This window comes from Amblyomma maculatum, chromosome 6 (genome assembly GCF_055883805.1).
Source record: "Amblyomma maculatum isolate TAMU_Amacu chromosome 6, ASM5588380v1, whole genome shotgun sequence".
Taxonomy (NCBI): Eukaryota; Metazoa; Arthropoda; class Arachnida; order Ixodida; family Ixodidae; genus Amblyomma; species Amblyomma maculatum.
In genome coordinates, this window is record NC_139349.1 from 185,881,049 (window position 1) to 185,906,213 (window position 25,165).

Genomic DNA, 25,165 nt, shown 5'->3' on the forward strand with positions numbered 1-25,165 from the left:
TCGCATATGTGGTTCAACAGGCTGCACCACATGCTGATGATCAGGCACCATTACCCTGGCTCAGGGCAACAACATAGACTTGTGATTGTCTGGATGCATGGTTCTATTGCTCCACAGCCCTTCGACCTGCTCACAGCTTTCAACTTCCTAAATCCAGTGCAGAATAATGTTATGACCATGTGTTTGCCCTAATTAATAAACCAAGCAACTAACGCATCTTTAGTAATATGTCAGGCATCAAAGTAGTGCTGTATGTGCGATTTGCCATATGTTCGGATAGCTGGGTGGCGGTCTGTAGATCGATAAAATTAAAACTTCATTACATAATAATATATTTCGGCAAATGCACCTCTTCCCCAATGGTTTACAATGATGAAACATATTGTAATTCAATTGTTTGTATTGTATAATGATAAATTTGATTCCTTATGTATAGACATGCATGCAGCACTTGCCAAGGACACTCTTGGTGAGATTGAAAATAGTTTCTCCTTATAATATTGTCACGGTGTGAAGTCTCTGATCAGAAGTCACCGCAGGACACAGGAGTTACAGAAGTCACAGTGCGGCAGGTAAACTAGCAGGCCCGCTTCAACAGAACTTCAGTTTCTTCGCCTCGAGGAGATGAACGTCGGTTTCTTCGCCTCGAGGAGGCACAAGCTCGCGATCAGCGCAGAGGGAAGATAAAGAATGCAGCGTGTCATTGCACCCCCGGGTACAAGAAGCATCGCCCCGATGCTGGAAGTGTGGGTAGAGATAAAAACAAACAAACAAAACAAGCATTGCACGAAGGGCAGTTGCTCGCGCACAGAAAGAGTCAACACTATCGGTCGTAATACGGTTTCAGGCGGACCACGTGGACCACGTCCGGGAGCGTGGAGCGTCGGGACTTTTTAAATCCATCAGGAACAACCTCATAGTTTAGGTCCCCAACTTGGCTTACCACTTTGTACGGGCCAAAGTAACGACACAGCAGTTTCTCGCTGAGGCCTCGTCGACGTACCGGGAACCAAACCCAGACACGGTCTCCAGCTGTGTACCGGGCGTCACGATGTCGGAGGTTGTATCGTTGGGCATCGCGGCGTTGCTGATTCTGAATTTGCAACCTGGCCAGCTGACGGGCCTCTTCGGCGAGGTGCAGAAAGGTGTGAACATCTGCTTGTTGGTTGCCGTCGTCTAGATGTGGTAACATGGCATCAAGCTTTGTGGTCACTTCACGGCTATGGACCAGACGGAAAGGTGTATGTTCGTTGTTTCCTGGACCGCTGTATTGTATGCAAAGGTAACGTACGGGAGCACTTCATCCCACGTTTTGTGCTCTACGTCGGCGTACATTGAGAGCATGTCAGCGAGTGTTTTGTTCAAGCGTTCGATCAAGCCGTTCGTTTGAGGATGGTAAGGTGTTGCCATCCTGTGTTCAGTATGACTGAATTAAAATCTGCTGCAGCAATTCGGCTGTAAATGCGGCACCTCTGTCAGTAATCAAAATCTCCGGTGCGCCATGGCGCAGGACAACGCAATTGATGAAAAACTTTGCAACCTCTAAGGCAGTACCGTTGGGTAGAGCGGAGGTTTCCGCGTATCGTGTAAGGTAATCCGTAGCAATAATGACCCACCGGTTACCGGAGTGTGAAAGGGGAAATGGTCCCAGCATGTCCATGCCAATCTGCTGGAAAGGCCTCGATGGTGGGTCTATTGGCTTCAAGAGTCCGGTGGGCTTAGTCGGCGGCACCTTACGACGCTGACAGTTGCGACACGTTTTCACATAGTGTGAAACGTCTGAGTTAAGTCGAGGCCAGTAGTACTTTTCCTTGAGCCTTGCAAGCGTGCGGGTGACTCCCAAATGTCCAGAGGTTGGCTCATCGTGGCAAGCTTGTAAGATTTCATCACGTAGAGACATAGGTACAACAATCAGGTACGGCGTTTGGCTGGCGGAAAAGTTTTTCTTCATGAGGACACCATTGCGCACACATAACGATGACAGAGCACGCTTGAAAGCTCTCGGAGCGGTTGTACATGCACCGTTTAGATAGTCCATGAGGTGCCGAAGTTCGGGATCTGCAGATTGTCTTTCAGCGAAGCACTCTGTGCTGATGGCATTTAACAGTATGGCCTGATCAGGAATTTTATCTGCGGGGGGATCTGCAGGGGCACGTGAGAGGAAGTCGGCGTCCGAATGCTGACGGCCAGATTTGTACGTGACAGTTATGTCGAATTCCTGTAATCGTAGACTCCATCTTACGAGACGGGTTGAAGGGTCCTTTAGGGTTGCAAGCCAACATAGGGCATGGTGGTCAGTCACTAACTTGAATCGTTTCCCGTAAAGGTATGGCCGGAATTTCGACGTCGCCCACACAATGGCTAGACATTCTTTCTCTGTTGCAGAATAGTTCGATTCGGCTTTAGATAGACAGCGACTGGCGTAAGCGATTACACGTTCTTGGCCGCCCTGGATTTGAACTAGAACGGCGCCCAGGCCTATGTTGCTTGCATCGGTGTGAAGCTCCGTGTCGGCGTTTTCGTCGAAGTGAGCCAATATGGGGGGTGTTTGTAGGCGGCGTTGAAGCTCTTTGAATGCTTGTTCTTGTGGTGCGTCCCAAGTGAAAGGCGTGTCTGTCTTTGTCAGACGTTTTAGGGGCTCGGCGAGTCGAGCGAAATCTTTGACGTAGCACCGGTAGTAGGCACATAAGCCAAGAAATCGTCGAACAGCTTTCTGGTCTTGGGGCGGAGGGAAGTTGGCAATAGCTGTGGTTTTCTCTGGATCCGGCAGGACACCAGCGTGGCTTACGACGTGCCCCAAGAACTTGAGCTCCGTATAAGCAAAATGACACTTCTCGTTCTTTAGCGTAAAACCAGAGGATGTTATGGCTTGCAAAACAGTTTCAAGGCGCCGAAGGTGCTCCTCGAACGTTGGAGCGAAGACCACAACGTCGTCAATGTAAACGAGACATGTCTGCCACTTGAGATCTGCAAGTATGGTGTCCATAAGCCGTTGGAAAGTAGCCGGCGCAGAGCAGAGACCAAAGGGCATAGCCTTGAACTCGTAGAGCCCATCCGGAGTAATAAACGCCGTTTTCTCGCGGTCCCTCTCATCTACCTCTATTTGCCAGTATACGGATTTCAAGTCCATTGATGAGAAATATTTCGCGGAGCAGAGACGATCCAGAGCATCGTCGATGCGTGGCAGGGGATAGACGTCTTTCTTTGTAACTTTGTTTAGCCGGCGGTAATCCACACAAAACCTCAGCGTACCATCCTTTTTCTTCACAAGAACGACAGGTGCAGCCCATGGACTCCGCGAGGGCTGGATGACATCGTCGCGAAGCATCTCTTTCACTTGGCGAGTGATAGCGGCGCGTTCAGTCGGAGACACTCGGTAAAGTGACTGTCTGAGAGGTGGCACGGTATCATCCGTAATAATGCGATGCTTGGCGAGATCGGTTCTGCCAACACGTGAAGAGTTGGAGAAGGTCGCCCGATAGCGCTGGAGAAGCTGGTTCACTTGGCGATGCTGCAGTTGAGAAAGCGCAGGGTTAATGTCGAAGTGTAAATCGGTGGTAGGCCTCTCCATCTCGGTCAATGACAGCGTCGCAAGTCCAGAGGCTTTTTGAACAGGCGTGATACCGCAAATATCGGCCACTACAGTCCCCGTACTTAAATGCTGGTGCTCACCGCCAAAATTTGTGAGTAGGACATCTGCTTTGCCGTCTTCGAGGGGAACGACTCCTCTGGCTACAGCAAGACTGCGTTCGAAAAGTAAGATCTGTTTGCTCTCCACGACACCTTCAAAGTTTCGCAGTGTATTCGCAGCCACAGACGTCATCACACTGGAACGGGGCGGAATAGTGACGTGATCATCAAGGATGTGCAGTGCTGTCGGTCGCTCTGAAGCACAGTGTATTGCGTTCTCAGTCGATAAGGTCACTGACTTAGTCTGCAGGTCGATAACGGCTCCATTCTCTGCTAAGAAATCCATGCCAAGGATGACGTCGCGGGAACACTGGACAAGTACGACGAAGGTTGCTAAGTACGTTTCTTCTTGCACTGTTACCCTAGAAGTGCAGGTACCGGTCGACGTTATCAAGTGGCCTCCGGCAGTACGAATTTGTGGGCCTGTCCAGGGTGTAGTCACTTTTTTCAGTGGCGGCGAAAGGCCCACTCATCACAGAATAATCGGTGCCGGTATCCACAAGCGCTGTCACGTAGGTTCCGTCCACTGAAATGTTCAGGTCGGCGGTTACGGCTGTGGTGTTGCCGGAACGTCGCGGGGTCCGGTCACGGCTGCGGTGTGGTACTAGCTGATTTCGTGTCGTCGGAGAACTGGAGCGCCGAGGCAGCGGATCATTTTGGGGCGCGTCGTGTCGTCGTGAAATGGAGTGACCATCCGGTTGCAGCGGTGGAGGAGCTTGAGAATTTCGTCGATGAGCAACATTCCCTCCAAAAGTTGTCGCGTCTAGTTTTCCCGATGGGGGCTAGGGGAGCGGACCCGCGTCAGGCCGGCATTACCACGTGTCTGCGAGGAGTATTGGCGCGGTGAAAGCGACCGCGAGTAGTCATAGGGCGTTCCGGATGATTCAGCCAAGTACGCATCGATGGCAAGGGGCCGTTCACCACGCTGCGGCTTTCGCGCGTCGGCTCTAAATCCCGGCAGACCCATTCGTCGGTAATAGCAATCGCGGAACAGGTGACCAGCTTCGCCACAGTGGAAGCACAGCGGGCGATTATCGCGAGTGCGCTAGACGTCGCTTTTGCGTGGACGCACCTGAGAAATTCGAGCGGGAGGTGCTTGACGGGTGTATGCAGGGGCTGCTTGGTGCTGACTGGGAGGTGGATGCTGACTGGGAGGTGGACAGGCACGACGAGTGACTGCGGCGTAGGTCATGGCCTGCTGTGGTAGCATTGTCGGGAGTGGCTCGGGTGGGTTGAGTGCCTGGTTGACCTCTTCCCGAACCATCTGAGAAAGGCTGGATAATTGAGGGGGTGCTGTCGTCGAAAATAGTTTTTGCAGCTCCTCGCGTACGACGGCCCGTATGGTCTCGCGGAGCACGTCAGTGCTACCAGTGTCCGCGATGGCGGCAGCAATAGGGATGGACGGCCGCTCGTAGTGCTTAGATCGCATCTCTAGAGCCCTCTCAATGGTAGTGGCCTCGGATACGAATTCCCCGATGATCTTGGGGAGACATCGCACTAATCCAACGAAGATCTGTTCCTTAATTCCCATCATGAGATAGCGAAGTTTTTTTTCTTCGGACATGTTTGGATCAGCGCGACGGAATAGCCTCGTCATGTCCTCGAAGTAAACGAGGACGCTCTCGTTAGGGAGCTGAACTCTCGTCTGTAGGAGCAGCTCGGCGCGTTCTTTGCGAAAAACGGTGGTGAAAGCTTGCAGGAACTGGTCCTTGAAGGAACTCCGCGTTGTGATAGTAGTCTCATGATTTTCAAACCATGTACGAGCTGCAGTGTCGAGCGAAAAAAATACATGCTGCAGTTTCTGGTCGTCGCCCCAGCGATTGTACTGGGCTACTCGCTCAAATTTATCTAGCCAGTCTTCCGGGTCGTCGCCGGGAAAGGCTTGGAAGATGGGTATCTCCCGCGGCTGCTGCAACACGAAGGAGGGGGCAGTGGTGTCTACGTGCGTCATTGCGGGTGGTTGTGTTGTCTCCGAAGGTGGTGCTGGAGAAGATGGTGGCGGCCTCGCAGTACGAGAAAATTGTAGAGGCGCGAATTCGGGATCAAGACCTCGAAGCCGTCGGCTACTCTGATGGGTAGGCGTAATCTCGATGGTAGGAGATCCTTGAGGGCTGGAGTCTCGGCTTGTTGGAGGTGTTCGGAGCATGGGTTGCGTTACCCAGCAGCTCCACCAGATGTCACGGTGTAAAGTCTCTGATCAGAAGTCACCGCAGGACACAGGAGTTACAGAAGTCACAGTGCGACAGGAAAACTAGCAGGCCCGCTTCAACAGAAGAACTGCAGTTTCTTCGCCTCGAGGAGGCACACGCTCGCGATCAGCGCAGAGGGAAGATAAAGAATGCAGCGTGTCAATATGTAGAAATTGTCGCCTTTTGTTAAAGACTGCACTGAGACTTGTTGAGGCCAGGCCCCATTGGGCACTGCAGCTTACTTCACCCAAGTAATATGAGTTGCAGCTTGCCAATTTTCTTATCGCAGCATAGCCTTACCTCTCCTATTCTTACCTGTTCGCATTGTAGAATATGGTCAGTCTGAGTGACAACAACGCTGTACGTGCATACTTCGCGCTGTAGCCGGGGGAATCGCAACGCCCATATCCTGCGAGGTCCACTTCCATTCCATCCAGCTGGCTGATGATGTGCACCTGCTGTTCCTGGAAAAGCTGGGAGAAAAATAAATAAGCATTTGTGAGCCACTTGTGATATTGCGCCGAACTGTGTCACTCGATCGTTGCACTGCTGCAATCGCGCGCGCTGTTTTTGTTTTTTGTTTTACGCAAGCTTGCCATAAGGCACATTATAAAAACCCGTGTAAATTATTTTCCGTTAGGAAATGGAGAAGGCTCCTGCTCTGATTGTTGTCGGTGAGCCATTTGGAGAAGTCCTCTTCCCTTGTTGCGGTTTATCTCCCCCTCCGGCAGAAAAGCAGAAAAAATCTAGCTGTGTATAACCCCCGTCTATGCTCCTGACAATCAACACTTACACTTCCGATCGGCAGCTGATCGCTTAGGGATTAAGAGGCGCAACTTTGAGCGACTAAGCCTGTTCACGCGAGTGATAACGCTGCATTTGCCCTCTTGCTGAAGGGTAAAGCCGCTTGGCACGTTTTCTTTTTGTTTTTGTTTTTCATCTCTTCGTTCCTGACCAGTGTCCCTCCTTTCTTCTTCTTCGTTCTTTTATCAACCGCGCATCTCAGATTTCACGTGTTTCTTTCCCGGCCGCCTCGGTTGGTGAACTTGGACACGGCTCCATCCGCGTGACATTTCAGGGTGCGCTCTCTATAAACACCACACGGCGTAAAAAAAAGAAAAGAAAAAAAGAGCTACAGGCCGGGAGTCCTGCTGCGATCATAATCGGGCACCGAACAGAGCTTGTTTACTTCCTGTCGGCGCGCTCGTTCGCCGTTTTCTCGCAGTCAGCTGACGCCGAACAGCGGCTGACAAACTATGCTGCGCACAACTACGCAGCCCCTTTTCCTCATCCTACCCCTTTCGTTTGTTTTTCTTTAGTACAGATGGTTATCTTTCATGAAAGAGCATCGCATAGTCAAACGCACAAGGAGCCTAAATACGAAGGTTTCAAGGTTCGAGCAAGGTGCAAGAGAGTTTCCCTCTGCGACGCCTGAAAGACCGCTCTCTGCGATCTCGATTCTGAATTTCTAGTCTTTCGCTTACATCTCATGCCCTTGCTGCGGCACGGATATTATGGACCCCGAGCTCGAAAAGCCACTTCGGCGAATGAGTGCAGAGTTTGGACTCGACCCCAATAAGTACACGCCGTTAAAAAATCCGGTGCTGAATCCCGGCGACGGTAGTATACGGCTTATATGGGTGCATTGGTGCATGGGGCCGACTAGCGTAACCGTAAAAAATATCAAAATCTCATCGTAATCTCTCCACTGATTTATTTTGAGCATTGCAATTCACACTGATCATGACAAATCTCGCTTATGCACGCCACAACGTCGAGCAAGATCACCTGAGTTAAAAAAAGTAATCCACACTGTACTGTGACAGCGCGTCTAAAGCTAGTATCACAATCTTTTCATTTTACACTTACCGGCAGCGTTGGAAGAAACAGCGTTGGTACCGCTCCTTCACGCAGACGCAGCCTTGTTGGGATCCCCAAATCGCGAACGACATCCGGGTAAAAATTATACGCATTGAGAAAGAAATGCCGTCCACAAACGTAAAGATAAACGCTTTCTTCACCGATGCTGGCTCTCCGATGAGCTGCTGTTTCCGGAGGTTGGCGTCTTGAGGCACTTTATGCAGAATGTTTTTCCTGCCGTCACTAGCAATACCTTCGGTGCCAGAGACTGCACACTGTAGCAACCTCCCGCTCATGTCCCGTCAAAACAATTCAGCGCTTCGATAACTGCCTTCGCGAACTCAAGAGAGTGGCCAGTCCAGCCCAGAGCTGTCTTGCACCCGTCGCGCACAGGACGTAACACAAAATCGAGGGTGATGTCAACGCCAGTGATGTATCGACCTTTTTAGTTTCGATGCCTGGGTGCAGCCATCTTAGTTTGATGATGGCGCCCCGTATGAGCCAAACTGCGGAACGCCCGCTCCGGCGCCTCTTGACGCCATCTTGGGCTGTGCGGTGCGTGTTGATGGTGCGGTGCGATAGTGTAAAAGTACTGTTTCGCGGTGCTCGTGAAAGCTATCCGACACCTTGGTGCTATTTGTGCTTTGTTTGAGCGCGCCAGGAAACCGTATACCAGCCGTTTGACATAGCGGCTGCTGTTGGAAGCAGCACAGCGGCCGGGGTGGCTGCGGAGGACTGCGCTCCACTTCCGCAATGAGGATGTATCTGTTATATCTTTCGCGATACATGTATTTTCAATTATATTTTATTATCGCAATGGTAACTGCACGCACAAACACACAGCGAATGAGCCGTATGGGCAGCTACCGAATTCGGAATGCAGATACTGCGAAAGATGCTTTCCAGTTATCGCCGCATTGATTTAACATGAAGTGCGACCCATTTCGATATACGATCGAGCTGTCCTGCTTAAACAATGTATACTTTCAAGTTAAACTACGGTTCAAGACTAGCACTTAAAAGAAGTAGGGTCTAAAGTACCATCCTTCGACGTTTTTATAAAGCCTTGGTGTTCGTCCTGCGGCGAGGCAACATCGTATACCCCCGTCCCGTACGTCGTAGCAGCCTCGTTTGCACGACGTATTGTTGAGCAAAAACGTGCGCTCTCAGCGGCACCATGAAAGAAAACGACAAATTCATAGCACATACAGCACCGCTTACGAAAGCGGCGCCGCCCGCTGGCGCGGCGTACTATGGCACTTTTGTCGAGCGCTGCTCCCTAGTCGTCGCTAGGCCTAAATTGTTTTGCATCGAAGGCACATCCGACGACGCTCTGTAATTGCTTAGCGCTAGAGTAAATGGTCTCTCATGGAACTGCCTTACTGCCGATCCCATACTATTAGTAAAAGAAAGATGTAAATTTCGGTGACGCCTTAGCAGCGGAACCAGCGTGCAGACGATGAGCCGCGCGCCGCACCAGCGGTAATGTGTTGCGTAACTAATTTGTATTGCAATTATCAATAACACGGTATGGGTCACAAATTCGAAAGAAATATAAATATATATATATATATATATATATATATATATATATATATATATATATATTTTTTTTTTTTTTGCTGTCGGCTTATTGTTTAAGTGAAGAACAGATTTTAGCACGCTCTTGCGTTGGCTGAAAAGATCCACCGTATCGTTGGCGCGGAGGGCTTGCAGGAGGCACGGCCTGCCCGGCGTGCGTGGCTACTACGGCGGAGGAAGGGAAGTGGGCATCATATTCGCGAGTCCGTCATTGGTACTAAGTTTATCTGGCTTACGTAAAACGTTTATAAGCGAATTAAATACGGTTAGACTGGAAAGCGGTGAAGCAGAAACATATCACAACCGAACTCGGACTATCGATGCATGCTTCCCGCATACGCTCTCGGTAATCATGTTGCAATTTCTTTGATTCTTTACGCAGTCCACGATCACGCGTTGCTGTCCCGATGACATTACCACTAGCTAATAAAAGTATTTAAGTCTCTCAAACGACAATATACCGAGGTGCAAGGCCGCTCTGCTATGCATGAAGCGTGCGAATGCACATCCCACTCGGTACTGGCAACAATAAGTCGGCGCAAGGAATCTGGTTAGAGAATATTTTCCTCCTCTCCTGCTCGCTCTCGGTAAAACGGTCTATAGCGTGGCAACAAACTTTCTGAATTGCGCCGAAGGTACAGTGAACTAGAATATTTTCCAGTGAAGCGAGCGGAGGGGGCAGAACCTTGCTACGCGCGTCATCGAGTGTGTCTCCTGAAGCACCGGCGCGGTTGTCGACCACTCTTGAAGTGGCCGGCGGCGACGGGTCAGAGCACGCCCGACGGCGCTTCAGTTGTGCGCTGGCTTTTCGTTCAGTGTGGTTACATTGTTTAAAAATAAAACAGCGCAAAACACACAGACGAAATAATAGAAACAGGCACCACAAGCGCTGACTCTCAACTGATTTTTAATCATCGGAAACACTATATATAGGGGAACACAACAAAAACAAAGAAGAGCACGTGTGGCTACGTGTTGTCAAGATACGCCACTTTACTATCGCTCAGTAACAGCGAAGGTTTGCTGACGCACAACCTGGTTCTTCTCCTCATCTCAAAGGCTTCAAAGATTTCACGTGTCAGCTTCACCGGGTGTTTGCACAAAATGTCGCTACAATGGAATAAAGGTGAACATGATTGGCATTCATGGCAATGGTCTGTTAAGTTCGAGGAACGGGCAAATACCAGGGAGCGGTTATGTTCACAGAGACGTGTGTTAATGCAACGTCCCGTTTGGCCAACATACACTTGACCACAGGCAAAGGGAATTTTATAGACCACCCCTTGACAACAAGGAACATATTCCCGGTCATGTTTTATCCTGCACACCTGTTTTGGATTTAAAGCGTTACTGGTGTTGTTATCAACGATAGAACAAATCTTTCCAAACTTATATGGGGCCAAAAAACAACTCGAACACCGAACCTGCGGGCCACATTCTTAAGGTTATGCGACAATCGGTGTATATAGGGAATAACCGCTATCTTCTGCCTTTCACAAGCTTTCTTAGTAGACGGCAAGGTCTTGAGCCTTTTGATTAATTTATTGCATCCAACAGTGATCACCTCATCCGGATAACCTGCCTCTTTAAGCCTCCGTACTTGATCATGGAAGCTCTGATCCACCCTGTGTGTGCAGGATCTAGATAACGCCGATGACAAAGAAGATACAACAATCCCGGCTTTAACAGTTTTTGAATGCTTAGATACATAGTTAAGTAAAGGTTCATCACTCCGCGGCGAATATTTCCAGCATAAATGATCTTTCTCTATATACAGACATAAATCTAAAAATTTTATTGGATCATCAACCGGGACTTCATTGGTGAACTGTAAACCACAACCGTTCGCTTTGAACACATCCATCCCTTCTATCATACGCCTCGGAAAATGCATTTTATCAACAAATACTAAGAAATCATCCACGTGTCTGAAAATGCGTGATGTTGTCTCACCTAGGTCATTTTGAATGGCTCTATTGATAAAGGAAAGGAAAATATCGCTAAGTACAGGCGCCACTTTCGAACCTATACACACACCTGCTTTTTGAACGTATAGAAGACCTTCCCATTCAATGAATGTAGACTGCACATAAAAAGACAGCAGTTCTAAAAACCCTCCTACAGAAATGCCACATGACCGTATGAATACTTCTTCATCATAGTCAGATGTGATACAGCTCGACACAGCTGTCATTAAATCCTTGTGGGGAAGAGAGTAGTATAAATCCACCACATCTATGCTGAAAGCCGTGCACAAACCTGGGTTATCCTGTTGTAAAAACTTTGTAACGGAATCGTAATTGCAGGCCTTGAAAGGATCATTGATAACCAAAGAAGACAACTGCTTCTGTAAATACCCAGAAACCTGGTATTGCCAAGTGTTCCTCTCCGTCACTATGGCACGGAACGGTGTCTCTAATTTATGCGTTTTAGCTGTGAAAAAAACATGCAAACTGTTAACCTTGGCCTTCTTCACACTGCCTAAAAGTTGTCCTAGATCCAGCTTTTCAAGCAAGCGCAACGCTCCGGATTTTACTTTTACTGGGTCTTCCGAGACCTGGCGAAAGTTCTTACGGATAGCCTCCATCGCCTTTTCCGAAAACAACGACTCTGGTAAAACCACAAAACAACCTTCCTTATTCGCAGTGACCAGTCGCAAATTATTACGGACTAAAAAGTCTACCAGAGAGCCAAACCCCTTGCTATGTTTTTGGCCAGTGGTCACCGTGGTCAAAACCGCCGTACACTCTTCAATGCATCTGGAGCGAAACTCTTCTTGTACACGGTTAGAAATGCATCGCACAAGGGTCACCTTCTCTTCCTTTTTGAGACGTGGCTCGACGTAGAACTTTGGGCCCATGCGAAGAAGTTGCTCGTAGTTCCTCGGAGAGCGTATCACCAAGGATAATCACCTTTCCAGGTCTCGTTGATGTCACCTTCTTTTACGGGAGACGAGGACGTACCATGCCCCACAAAAACTCTGTGTGCCTGTCCGTAGTCGTGCGCCAGTCACGGTACACACGTAGCTGCCGAGACATCCCCACACTGTACCCACAGGCAACCCTTAGGCGGTCCTTGAAGAATCGTCCCTGGTGCCACCATTCCGAAGACATTTTGCACATCCGGCGTGTGTGCCCACTGGATGGATGGAGAAAGCCGCACAAACCTTGAAGATCTGGCGGACACAGGAAGTTTCTTGCGTACCATGAATATACACGCGCATTACACAAACACACGGCCACAATCGAAGCCAAGAAAGCCGGGTCATCCAGGTAAGGATTAGGACACATAAAAGAGGCCCTTGTACTATAAATGAAATTCAACAGAATGGCAATGCGGGCGAGTTGGTGATACATGGTTTAAAAATAAAGCAGCGCAAAACACGCAGACGAAAGAATAGAAACAGACACCACAAGCGCAGACTCTCAACTGATTTTTAATAATCGGAAACACTATATATAGGGGAACACAACAAAAACAAAGAAGAGCACGTGTGGCTACGTGTTTCAAGATACGCCACTTCACTATCGCGCAGTAACAGCGAAGGTTTGCTGACGCACAACCTGGTTCTTTTCCTCATCTCAAAGGCTTCAACGATTTCACGTGTCAGCTGCACCGGGTGTTTGCACAAAATGTTTGCACAAATGGTGTTTGCACGAGTGTTTTGATGTGAGTGTATTAACAATGAGTGCAAAGCAACGGCTCAACCACTGCTATGCCCCAGGGTGCAGCACAGGATACGCAAGAACAAAAAACGCGTGAAAGTTGTCGCTATTCAAGGTGCCTGCTGATCCTGAGCGCAGATCCACGTGGAAGAGAAACCTACATCGAGGCGACAAGCCGCTAACCGCAGACTGCGCGGTATGTGAGCTACATTTTGAGCCACGCTTCATCGTTAGGGATTATGTGCACCGCATAAATGGCGAGGAAGTGCGAATTCTACGCGGGACACCTATGCTTACCGCAGATGCAGTCCCCACAATTTTACCCAATCTGCCAGCTTACTTGTGCAAGCTCCCCACTCCCAAGAGGAATGAGAGAAAAAGGAGAGGTGAGGACGATGTCACACCGCGAAAAAAAGCGCGAAGGCAGGTTACAGAGGTGATCGAAGATGAACTTGTCGAACCTGGCAACGAAGTATGCGCGGCCGCAACTGTCCCCGCGGTGAGGAGAATGGAAGTCCCAGGGAAGCGATGGACGCAGCATGAACTTCAAGACGCAGATGGAGTATGTTTTACATTATGTGCTCTCGACTCGCTGTCAGGTGACGTCACCGTGGAAAAGGCCGTGTTCTTTATTGCAGACAGTGCTGATGTCTTGCATACAAAGACGTTCCTGCTGGGCAAGCAGGTAGCGGGAGCACCAGTGCCAACAATGCAAGATGCTGTAACCACAATGAAAGAAGCGCATGATTTTTATATCTGCAAAGGTGCAGCGTCAAGGAATGAAAACTCCCTGATGACCAGCCTAACAGCAAGCTTGCAAAATCAAATTGAGTGCAAATCAAGAACAGCATATAGTACTCGCTGCCAAGGCAAGGCAACCAAAGATGGTGCTTCATGCGTCAGTTGCAAGTACTTAAGGAAAGCGCTTTTTAAGCGGCAGTCACTCCTGAAAAGGCGTCAAGGAACGAACAGCCAAAATACTGGTTCGCGATGTCGCGGTCCCGTTTCCAAGAAGCTGCAAGCGTGTTCCCGAAAAAAACAAACTGCTTTTATCAAAGCTAGACAAGCTCGCAGTGGATCTTCAGGAAATGAAAACTAAGTGCGCTGACACAGCTGAGGAAATACTTTCTCGGAAAATAAGCTCCTTATCACCAAAGCAGCAGCTGGCTCTATGGCAGTGCTTCGAAGCATCCAAGAGAAAAAGCCCACGGGGCATGAAGTGCGATAAGGAGTGGATGCTTGAATGCATATTGCTTAAAATGAGAAGCCCTAAACTGTACCGGTAGATGAGGCGGCAGAACATCTTGACACTCCCAAGAGAAACAACGCTGCGTAAATACACTGCCCAGTACAGGAGCGGCTACGGATTTAATGAAAAAACGCTGAATGTGTTGAAAACGAAGGTTGCCCACCGCGATGTGTTCCTCCGACACGGTGGCATAATAATAGATGAAATGAAGCTAGCAGAACACTTAACAGTGACAACAGGTGCGAAGATACAAGGCTTTGTTGACCTTGGCCCATATACGCCCGAAAAAGAAAAAACATTGCCATGCAATCATGGTCTTGTTGTGATGTTTGTGTCACTCGTTGGCAGCTGGACTCAAGTTCTTGGTGTTTTCGGGAGTAACGAGAACGTGAAAGGTGACCTGCTGGCTAAAATGATAATCGAGTCCACAGCTCTTGCAGAAAAGGCTGGCCTCTTAGTGGACTACGTCACATGTGATGCAGTGGCCTGGAACCGGAAAATGTGGCCCATGTTTAGTATTCGAGCTTCCTTGAAAGAAGTGGTCTGCAAGAAACCGCATCCTGTTGACAGCAGCCGTTTCTTATATTTTTTTTTTCAGATTTCCCCCACCTTGTCAAAAATATTCGAAACAGACTTCTTGTCACAACTTTTGACACCCCCGATGGAACGGTATCAATGCAATTTGCTCGAAAAGCTTTCGAACTGGACAGAAATGCTGTAACAATGAAAGCAATGCCTGGCATAACTAGCGTGCACATCAGCCCCAACAACTTCCAAAAAATGCGGGCGAGTTATGCATTCCGATTGTTCGGGCATGATCCTTTGCGAGCTTTTTTTCTTTACCGCACTCAGCTAGAGCAGAGCTGCGGTAAACTTGAAGCTACAGAAAAGTTTTTCATAAGAATGAAGTCCTTGATTGCTGTGATGACTGGCAGGTATACAGCTGAAGCCCTCAGGGCTGCTTCTGATGGTGTGAAGTTAATAAAGGAAACCCTAGGTTTCCTAGACACCTGGGAGCGCCACACTGATAAAAAAAAAATTCTGAGCGAATCTACCGCGGAAGGTCTAAGAGTCACGCTAACAAGTACTCCTGCAGTACTTGCACGATCAAGTTGGCTACCTGTTGACATCACGACTGAGCCAGGACAAAGTGAACTTCTTTGGATTAGTCAAGCTTTCATCTGGCTGCAACTCCCACCCAACACCACAACAGTTTGTTATCACTGTTCACTGCCTTTCTATTACAATTTGGCACACAGCGTTGCAGGTGGAAATGCAGAGAGCGACATATTAAGTTTTCTTCTTAACGCGGGGGACAAAGAGGAGACTGCAAAGCAGCAACTGATGGAGAAAGTGAAGGTTTGCACCGAAAAAGAGCTACCGTCGGCTTCATGTGGCAGTGCAGCTATGCAACATGACTATAACATCCAAAGAAGTGACTCAAGGTTGATCTATCACATCTCTGGGTACGTGGCGAAAAAGTGCGTGCTACCGACCAAATGTCCTGCATGTATCGATTGCCTCTTATTGCCAGCAGAGCAAGGGCGCCGCATGCATGCTGTAGAATTTGTTAAGCATATTTACGAAGGAGGCTTACTCTACCCCTCGGTTAAACTGTTCCGTTTCATCAACAGGCTGGAGGACATTTTTACTAATTACTTTAGTGCGCGTAAAGTTCATTCTGAAAGTGTCATGGACATTTTACACATCATTCATTGTGCTGCTCCTTTAAATGTGGGATGCAATCCACGTGCTGAGAGTATAATTCCTCGCATAGTCAGTTTTTGTTACTACGCGGCTTCATTTTGTTATCAAAGAACTCAACAAATCAAACATGCTGTCGAAGCGAAAGGCAGCGCAGCACCTCAAGCTAAGCAGATTGAATTAGCTGTATTTGTACACTGTTATTTTTTTTATTACGCAAGCTTGCCATAAGGTATATTATAAAAACCCGTGTAAATTATTTTCCGTAAGGAACCTGAGGAGGCTCCTGCTCTTATTGTAGTCGGTGAACCATTTGGAGAAGTCCTCTTCCCTTTTTGCGGTTAGTCTCACTTCCTGCAGAATCTTTATCCTTGATGCCCTTGTCCCTGCACAAGTCCAGAGGCGGTGCCGAACATCCACTTGTACACTGTTTGCTTCGTGCATTGGAGCTTTCAAGTTGACTTGAGTGAAAATTACAAATACCTGCATTAAAATCGCATGAAGCAGTTTTTCGACAGTTTCTTGCGTCAATCGCTTTTATGGTGTACACCATATCTGTTGACTGAAGTGCATTCTCGTATCAGCATGGAATCATTAGTTTTACGCACCTAATATTCTGTGAATTTGTGTCTTGGTTGATAATGAAAACGGTGAATATATATATATATATATATATATATATATATATATATATATATATATATATATATATATATATATATATATATATATATTTTTTTTTTTTTTTTTTTTCAAGGAAGAATGAACAACCATGCTTAACACAGGAGCATTAGAGCATACATTTAGTCTGTGTGCAACCTCCAGATCTGCTCAGCGGTGAAAGTCAGCCGGGAAGCGGCAAGACACCGACGGTTGAGTCCACGCTGTCGCAACGTGCCACAAAGCATCGTTTCCTCACTTTGTGCGGGCTCATCTTGCGATAAAACTCTAAGCGTAATACAATGCTGCAAAAAGACTTCGCACTGTCCGCACGACGAAGGGGACGAAACCAAAAAAAGCACGGCTGCAGGGGGATATTAAATCTCACCAAACGGCGACAGAGCAGCGACCAGCAAGGACGTCGAAATCTTCGCAAAAGGGACATTTTCAGACTTGCAAACTAAATTGCGCTTTCCCTGGCGCCCCAGGGCCCGCACCACAGCAGACGAGCAGCAGACAGTGGTAAAAAACCGTTTCGTGCTTCGTCAGCTTCGTTATCTCCGTTGCCTTGGTTACCTCTGGCAGCGCCTCCTGACCGCTGCAACATCAAGGGAGTGGGGCGATAGCGATAAGAGTGTTGCAAGATTTAAAAAAAAATTTAAGAATGTATTTATAAAATACCTTACCTCATTCACAAGCGAAGTTATCAAATGTCTATTCTTTTTATGTTGATCGGTACTTTTTAATTTGTAGTAGTATAATTTCTTAATCTTAGTGGTTGGCCCCTCTACCTGTGGCTCTGCTGCGGTACCGCTGAACCGCTTTTGGGCCCAGCCTTCGCCACCATTCTACTTCCGCCATGACTAGTAAGTGCGCCAAAACGGAAGTTGCGTCGTGCGGTGCTAAGCAAAAAAGTAAAAGCGCAACTGCGTCAGTTGTGGCGTGTCAGTGGGCGAGGCCCGTGGAGGAGGGCCAGCCTTTGCGCGCGCTAAAAAGTTGAAAGGAGGAGGAAAGGAGTAGATATTCAAATTTTGATTGCAAGTAACTCTGCTTTCAAATGCCGCATTTCAAAAATTTTTGCGGGGAGGTTATTTTACATCGCCATTCTTTCACGTACTAGGCATAGGGAAACTGTATTGCTATGGCTGCTTAGACGCCCTTTAATGATCACGTGTTGACACAAGGAGCATCTTTGAGTCAACAGTGGCTTTGTTAAGAACGGCTAAGGAAGCCATGTCCCGCTGCTGGGTCACAACACTACGGCTTGCCGCGGCTCCTGGTTCGCCCCGCCGTGGTCCATTGTTCAGAGGAGGGGTGCCGGAGATCAAAGGACGCCCGTTTCGGTTGCCGACAAAAGCGCTTGACTTCGATTAGCTTGTACAAGACGCGCCTCTCTAAATCAGGAAGATAAGGATCCGTGCTCCTTTGTCCCGATGTCCCCCGTCAACACGCATTCTCGAAAAACCACATCCTGTGCTCCAGCGGCGCTCTCCGAATGCGCGGACTCTCCGGGACAACTTATGGCCGATTTCTCGGGCATAACAGCTCGACTACCGCCGACAAGATGATATGAAGTGGTTGCAGCCGATGGGGGCATCACGAATGTGCGTCGCTCTCCGAGTCCAAGGGGCAAAGTCGTCAGTCAGGGTACTCTGCATAGCTAGTCTTGGTCCTCAAATTGGAGCGTTAGTGGTAAAATCTGCACCGAGCCCCCGCTACCAGCTAGGCAGCACACTATGAAAGCACCGTCGCTACGAAAGCACATGGGAGGATAAGTGGCACGACAAACCTGATTTGTACGCTGAATTTGATTTTCACATTGCGCCCTTCTTGATTCTTTTTTTGGCTTTCATTTCCCCGAAAGAAAACCGCTCACCGTTTACACAAGTGAGGAAAGAAGGCAGCTTAATTATACGCAATGCGCAAAAAGAAAGCAATTGAATAACAAAAACACTTGCTTTCGAAGTGTCCTGAACTCTTTTGCTCTGTTACTGAGGAAAACTCCAGCTGAGACCATCAGCGTTACCGTTTTCTCGCCCTCGCTGGTACCTGACTTCGAAGTTGTACTATTGGAGTGCTAGGCTCCAGCGCAGCAGCCTCCCGTTTTAACGCGACAGCGTTAAGGGCCCCGTATGTCAGACAAGTCGGTGTCGTCGTCGGCTGCCGCCATCCCGCGTCGTCCGGCGTTGGCCGTGAGCGAAAAATCCAAAAAGCATTAATAAATTAAAATTAGTAGGAAAAATCACCAACCTGAGGAATCGAGCGTGGGCCTCTAGGTGCGAGACGAGCATGCTAACCACGCCGCCACGCCAGCTGGATGGTTTGAAATGGACAAAGGCGCGTCTATTGATTGCGGTGTTGTCTCAGAAAAGTCCCTTAGAGAAGTGTATTGTGGCGTATAAATATAATTTCGAGCATGTAAATTACAGAATTACAGAACACGCAGTTAAGCGAGTGGCAAATTACTTTTCCGCTGTACTTCCTCTTCGTTTGGCGTGTACGTAGCGCCATCATGCGTGTGGCGCACGGAATAAGATAGACAGGGCATGGCCTCAGAGATCATCGCGCCGGGTCGGAACGGCAGCGATGTTGCCGACGAACTACGACTGCAACTTGAGGCCCGTGCATTTCCGTAAGGTGGCTGGCAGCGCTTCTGCGTCCCGGAAGGATTATTAAATAAAAATGAGTATAGCAAGCTGCTCTATGTAGGAATTCGAAACAGAGCCTCCCTTCTAAGTGCATGGATCAGCCGCATTGTAAGCGAATGTCAGAATCACGTTTCAAAACAAGTAATTACCAAACAGTCATGCTTTGGACAAGTTAACGAGTGTTGTATCATGTGAACTATGTCTTCGTGTAACTCAAAAGCGCGACAAGCAAATGAGTAGACGGTGCGAACGGGGCGCGATAATGCTATCGCGTTCCATTCTTAAAGGCGAAATCTTAAGCGTCCTCCAAATTGTCAGCGGACATATTACGTAGCCACATCAAGAGGCAGTGATCGGTCTCGATCACGAACTAGGAGCCGTCTAAGTAGCATCGCAGCCTTTGGGTTGCCCAAACCAGACACGCACACTCTTTCTTCGATGTGCTGCAAGCCTGCTCTCGATTGGTCAGTTTGCGGCTTACAAACAATACAGGATGCTATTCGCCCCGCATGTCACTCTGACTAAGCACTGTTCCCATACCCCTTGTCGCTCGCATCACATTGAAGGATGAAAGGACGGTCATAGACTGGAGCCTTCAGAATTGACTCGCTCATCAGTGCCATCTTCAATGCTACGAATGAACTCTCCTTAGCATCATTCCACGACAACCGAACAGGTTCGGTCTTTCAGTAAGTCAGTAACTGCCAGTAAGACGACTAGCTATCTATGAGTAGTTCGGAATGTAGCCATGATAATAACCCATCAAGCCCAGAAATGCCTGGACGTCGGTTTTGGTAACTGGCCGAGAGTAGTCCTGAATGGCATAAACCTTTGCATCTAGGGGCCTCCGGGATCCTCCGCCAAAGACATGACCCAGGTATTCGTCCTCGGCCTTTGCAAGTTGGCACTTTTCGGCTCTGACAGTCAATCCTGGCTGCCGCAGGTGGGTCAGGACATCGCGCAAATGACACGTGCTCCTCCTAGCTGTTAGAGAAAACCGCGATGTCATCAAGGTAAGGTAGCGCGGAACCTTGTCTTCCTTTTAGGACATGGTCCATGAGTCGAGCGAAACAAAATGGGGCATTTTTCAACTCGAAGCTCATCACGAGAGGCCGAAAACTGCCTATGGGCGAGATGAACGCTGCGTAACGGCGCGCTCTTTCCGTCAAAGCAACCTGCCAGTATCCTCGCATGAGATCAAATGTCGAAACATAGGCTGCCCCGCTCACAGTCTCTACATGTTCCTCCAGATTTTGGAATTGGGTAGAGTTGGTACCTAGTCACAGCATTCAATTTACGGTAACCAATTGTCATGAAATCGGCGCACATCTTTATTAAGCCGGCACGGAGCAAGGCCCGCGCGGCGTCGCATAGAAAGCTCGAGAAAAACCTCCTCCCCCTCGTGAGGGAGCGCGTAGCTTTGTACGCGTCGCCGCCGCCCTCTTTCCCATCACCCGGCGATCACGCGAACTCATCAAGCTGGAATATGCCAGAAAACTCCAGAACCTTCTATGGGACCTAGCCAATGACGCGCGGCTCGACAGGAGGAGAAGGGAGCGCTCTAACCAGCGAAACTAAGTGTGTGTGCGCTCAGCTTTGGCGCGTGCTAACAGACAGACGCGCCGCGCCCTATTTAAAGAGACCGCGCCGTTTGTGTAGTCAGTCAGTCAGTCAGTCAGTCAGTCAGTCAGTCAGTCAGTCAGTCAGTCAGTCAGTCAGTCAGTCAGTCAGTCAGTCAGCGTTTGCGACGTGTTCGCTATACTTCGGCTGGACTCCCGGGGATCACCCGCTGCTGGCAAGCCCACGGACCTGCGAGGGAGCGGCGCTCGTCTTGTATGGCGGCCGCATCGTGACTCTCGAGGCGTCGGACTGCAACAGTGCCCGGTGAACAATTTGGTGTTGGTTTATGTAACTCTCTCGTGTTTCATCTGTGTTATAAAGCCTCTGTGTTATTGGATACCTCGGTAGTTGCATGCTTAGCGTTTGTTATTCTGTGAACCTCTCGTCTGTGCAATTTTAGTGTTTTATGTTCCTCTGTATCGTCTCTTGCTGTGTATAAAGTTTGTTTTGTTTGTTACTTCTGACTCCGAACCTTACTCTGGTTTGAACTGGCGACAGCTGGGCACCAAACGCCCCCCCCCCCCCTTCTGTCACTACAAGGTAGTTTAATTCCGGCTGAGCTTGACACTAAACTCGAGGGCATCTCCTTTGCGACCGGAACAGCTACCTCCCTCACTGTAAGGGTGTCTGGGAGTGTGCGCACCGTTAAGGGCGCATCGTTAATAATATCTCCCTAATTATTAACGGGAGACAATTATTCTGGCGTCCGCGACAGGATGTTTGGTGCACTCAAGCACAGAGGACGGAGAACGAGTTGGAAGAGTTTACGAAGAGGTCGTAAACAGTGTAGCAGCAGAGCGTTAGCGAGAGGTACCGCGCTGAAGCGGTTGAGTACGTTCCATTGAGAGTGCTATTGTGCTCTCGAAGGCGTTAGACAGTTCAGATTGAAAATGAATCTAAAGGAGCTTATTGCCTTGTGCCTAGAGAAGGGTCTTAAAGGAGCTGAACTGCGAGAGTGGGTGGACCGATAAGAAAGAGAGGTTCTAGAACAGGCTAAGAGGGAAAGAGAAGAGGCTGAGAAAGAAAGAGAGAGACAACGAGCAGAAAGAGAGAAAGAATGGCTCAGAAAGCGAGCCGAAAGAGAAAAATAATGGCTCAGGAATCAAGCCGAAAAAGAGAGAGAATGGAACAAGCGTAGGCTTGAGAAAGAAAGAGAATTCTTAAAAGAGAGAAATATCCTTCTGAAGAAGCTGGTTGAAGTTCAGCGGTTGAAAGGCATCACCGAGCCTCTGGAGGTTACCTTTTCTTATATTAAGAGGTACGGTGAAACGTGTGATTCATTGACAGCCACAAGTGCTGTAGAAACTAGCTCCAACAGCCAGAATGAGGTTGTGGAACAGCCTGTTCCTGCAACAGAAATTCCAGGAGAAAACGTAACTGGAGCTAATATTTCTCATGAAATTGGGAATGTGGCCTCTGACATGACAGCTTGCACAGAAGCAGCAAACGCAGTTGCCGAGCCAGAAGGCTCACACATATGCTCTTCACCTCAAGAGGTAAAATGACAAGATTCTAGCTCCACCATAGATTGCACCATGCCTGAGTGCATGACTGACCGGCAGGAAGAGCTGTTAAATAACAGCGAGCAGGAAAACTCAGATGGAGCTGATGCTGAGGACAGCATTCGTGCCGAAATTCAACAACCGGTTGTAAGGGACGGTTCGACTGACAAGGAGGCTCTACTCATTGAGGAGGACGAAATATTTCCCTCCGTCGGGAATGACAGTGCAGATAAGGAACGGAAACCGCCAGAAAGACATGACTGCACAGCAATGAAGGAATTCATGGAAACCCTTAAGGAAGAAGAATTAATTAAAAGTGAGGAGAATGAGTCTCCAGTTAAATGTGAGCCCAACTCCAAGGAGGTACGGCTGAAGGCCGTAAAGAAAAGAAAGTTGACAGAATCAAGGGAGAACAAATTGGTTCTCAACGAGAAGCTCCGTCGAGACGCCAATGTCCTGACTATGCGAAGGAAACCGGAGCAAACCTGCCTTGGCCAGCCGTACGGGCGAAAGTAAGAAAGAAAAGAAAACTCAACACTACTGATGTAGGCAAAGTCGGGCGGGAAGAGTCCCAAAGAAAAACAAGGAAGAAGTTCCTGAAGGACTGGAAACGTAAGCGCGAAACGCCCTGCGCTGACCAAGATCAACAACCCTAAGGCGTTATGAGAGAGCAATGTCAAATTTCCAGTCGGAAATCACACTTAGATGTGAGCAGCAGGAGAATTGGGAACCGCGCTTTTAAGAGAAACTCAGAAGAAAGTAGGAAAGGGTTCATACTTAGCAAGCCAAAGGACGAGACACAGGAAAGAAGAGGACAGGACAAGGCTGGACTAGCAACTGAATGTTTATTGATCAGAAGAAAACAACGAAGACTCCTTCCGAAAAGCACGCGCACAACCCGACCGGTGGAATGGCAGGAAATTGTTTCGCACCGACTAAAGAAACTGGCGGCAAGGTACTACGTTGACGTTGTATTTACAGCGAGAAACAAGATAGGCTTGTGTGCCAGAGTTAGAAAGGGGCTGGACAGTGTAGCTCATGATAGTTTTCGTTGTGAAGTGTCACATAAGAAAAAGTTCACCATCTGCAGAAAGAATGTGGTTTATCGCATTCCGCTCAATTGTGGCCGGTGCTACTACGGGCAGAAAGGCAGATATCTAAATGTGCGCCTGACGGAGCACTCGAATTCTCTGGGAGGGAAGGCGAGTTCTAATCTGGCGCTAATTACATGTGCAATCCCGCGAGTGTAAGTCGGAGCATGACCCGTCCCTTGCGCGCCTGATTTCAATAATACGGGTGTAGTTTACGGCAATGGTAATCAGCTCTGCAGAGAGTTGGTTGAAGCATTTTACATTGCTAAAGCCGAGGACAAGTGTGTGGCTAAGGCGTCGGTTAGCCTTCATTGTAAGGAATTTGATCTATTACGAAAAAGTCGTTTGTTAGGCCTTGACTTTGAATTGGCTTTGAATTTTCTTCTTCATCTTCTTCCCAATTTCCTGCCATTCCACCGGTTGAGTTGTGCGCATGCTTTTCGGAAGGAGTCTTCGTTGTTTTCTTCTCATCAATAAACATTCAGTTGCTAGTCCAGCCTTGTCCTGTCCTATTCGTTACTGTGTCTCGTTCTTTGGCTGGTTAAGTATGAACCCTTACCAACTTGCCCAGTCGTCAACCTTGTAGAAAAGGGAGCAGGACGCGTGAACAAAAGAAAAGCCAGTGCTTGTGAGAAAGAAAACTGGCAAGTCTGAAAGATGGAGAGGAACTGATACGTTCCAAGGAGGAAGTGCAGCACGAGTTTGGAAATATAGGCGAAAGCATGCCTTAGGTTTGTGCGCTCCGCATTTGAATAACTGTGTGTTTCTGTGTGTTGTTGATTCCTATGTGTATCTGACAACAGTGTGTTGTTATGTTTGTGAACATCATGTAGTGATGTGTGAAAACATTTGTCATCTGAGTCTGAAAAATTTGTGAGACTTCTGATGTGTGCATTGTAATTTGTTATTGCAGTTTGTGAAATTTGTGCAATGTGTGTGATGTGGACATTTGCCCCATATAATTTGTGAGCTCATGCATGTGCGCCTGATGTTCGTGGTTGTTGTGAATATTGTAGGACAATATTCTTTAAGGGAGGGGCAGTGTCACGAAATCGGTGCACATTTTTATTAAGCCGGCACGGCGCGAGGCCCGCGCGGCGTCGCATGGAAAGCTCGAGAAAAACCTCTTCCCCCTCGTGAGAGAGCGCGTAGCTTTGTACGCGTCGCCGCCGCCCTCTTTCCCATCACCCGGCGCTCACGCGGACTCATCAAGCTGGAATATTTTACACACAATATTTTATCACGAAATACTACATGATGAATTGCTCGTACCACCCACACACATATCTTCACGCCTTGATCACGCACACAAAGTCGGCCTAATTTCATGTAACACCAAAGCATTTTTTGTCTCGTTTATACCTCGCACATCTGTCGACTGGAACCACCTTCCTTCGTCAGTGGCAACAATTAAACGGTTATCATTGTTCCAGTTATCTGTGTCCAATGTTGCGCAATGATGCCTAGTACAAAAGTGCTTTACGTATATGCTATAATGTACTGATGTTTATGTATTACCATGATCTGCTTATTTGTTTGTTTGTTTTTCTCACTATTTCATTACATGCTGTACGTTTTTATATGTGCCAAATGTTTTGTTGTAATCCCCACTCCCCTCTGTAATGTTTTACCTTGAGGGTACCAATAAAATAAAATAAAATAAATAAAATATGCCAGAAAACTTCTGAACCTTCTATGGGACCTAG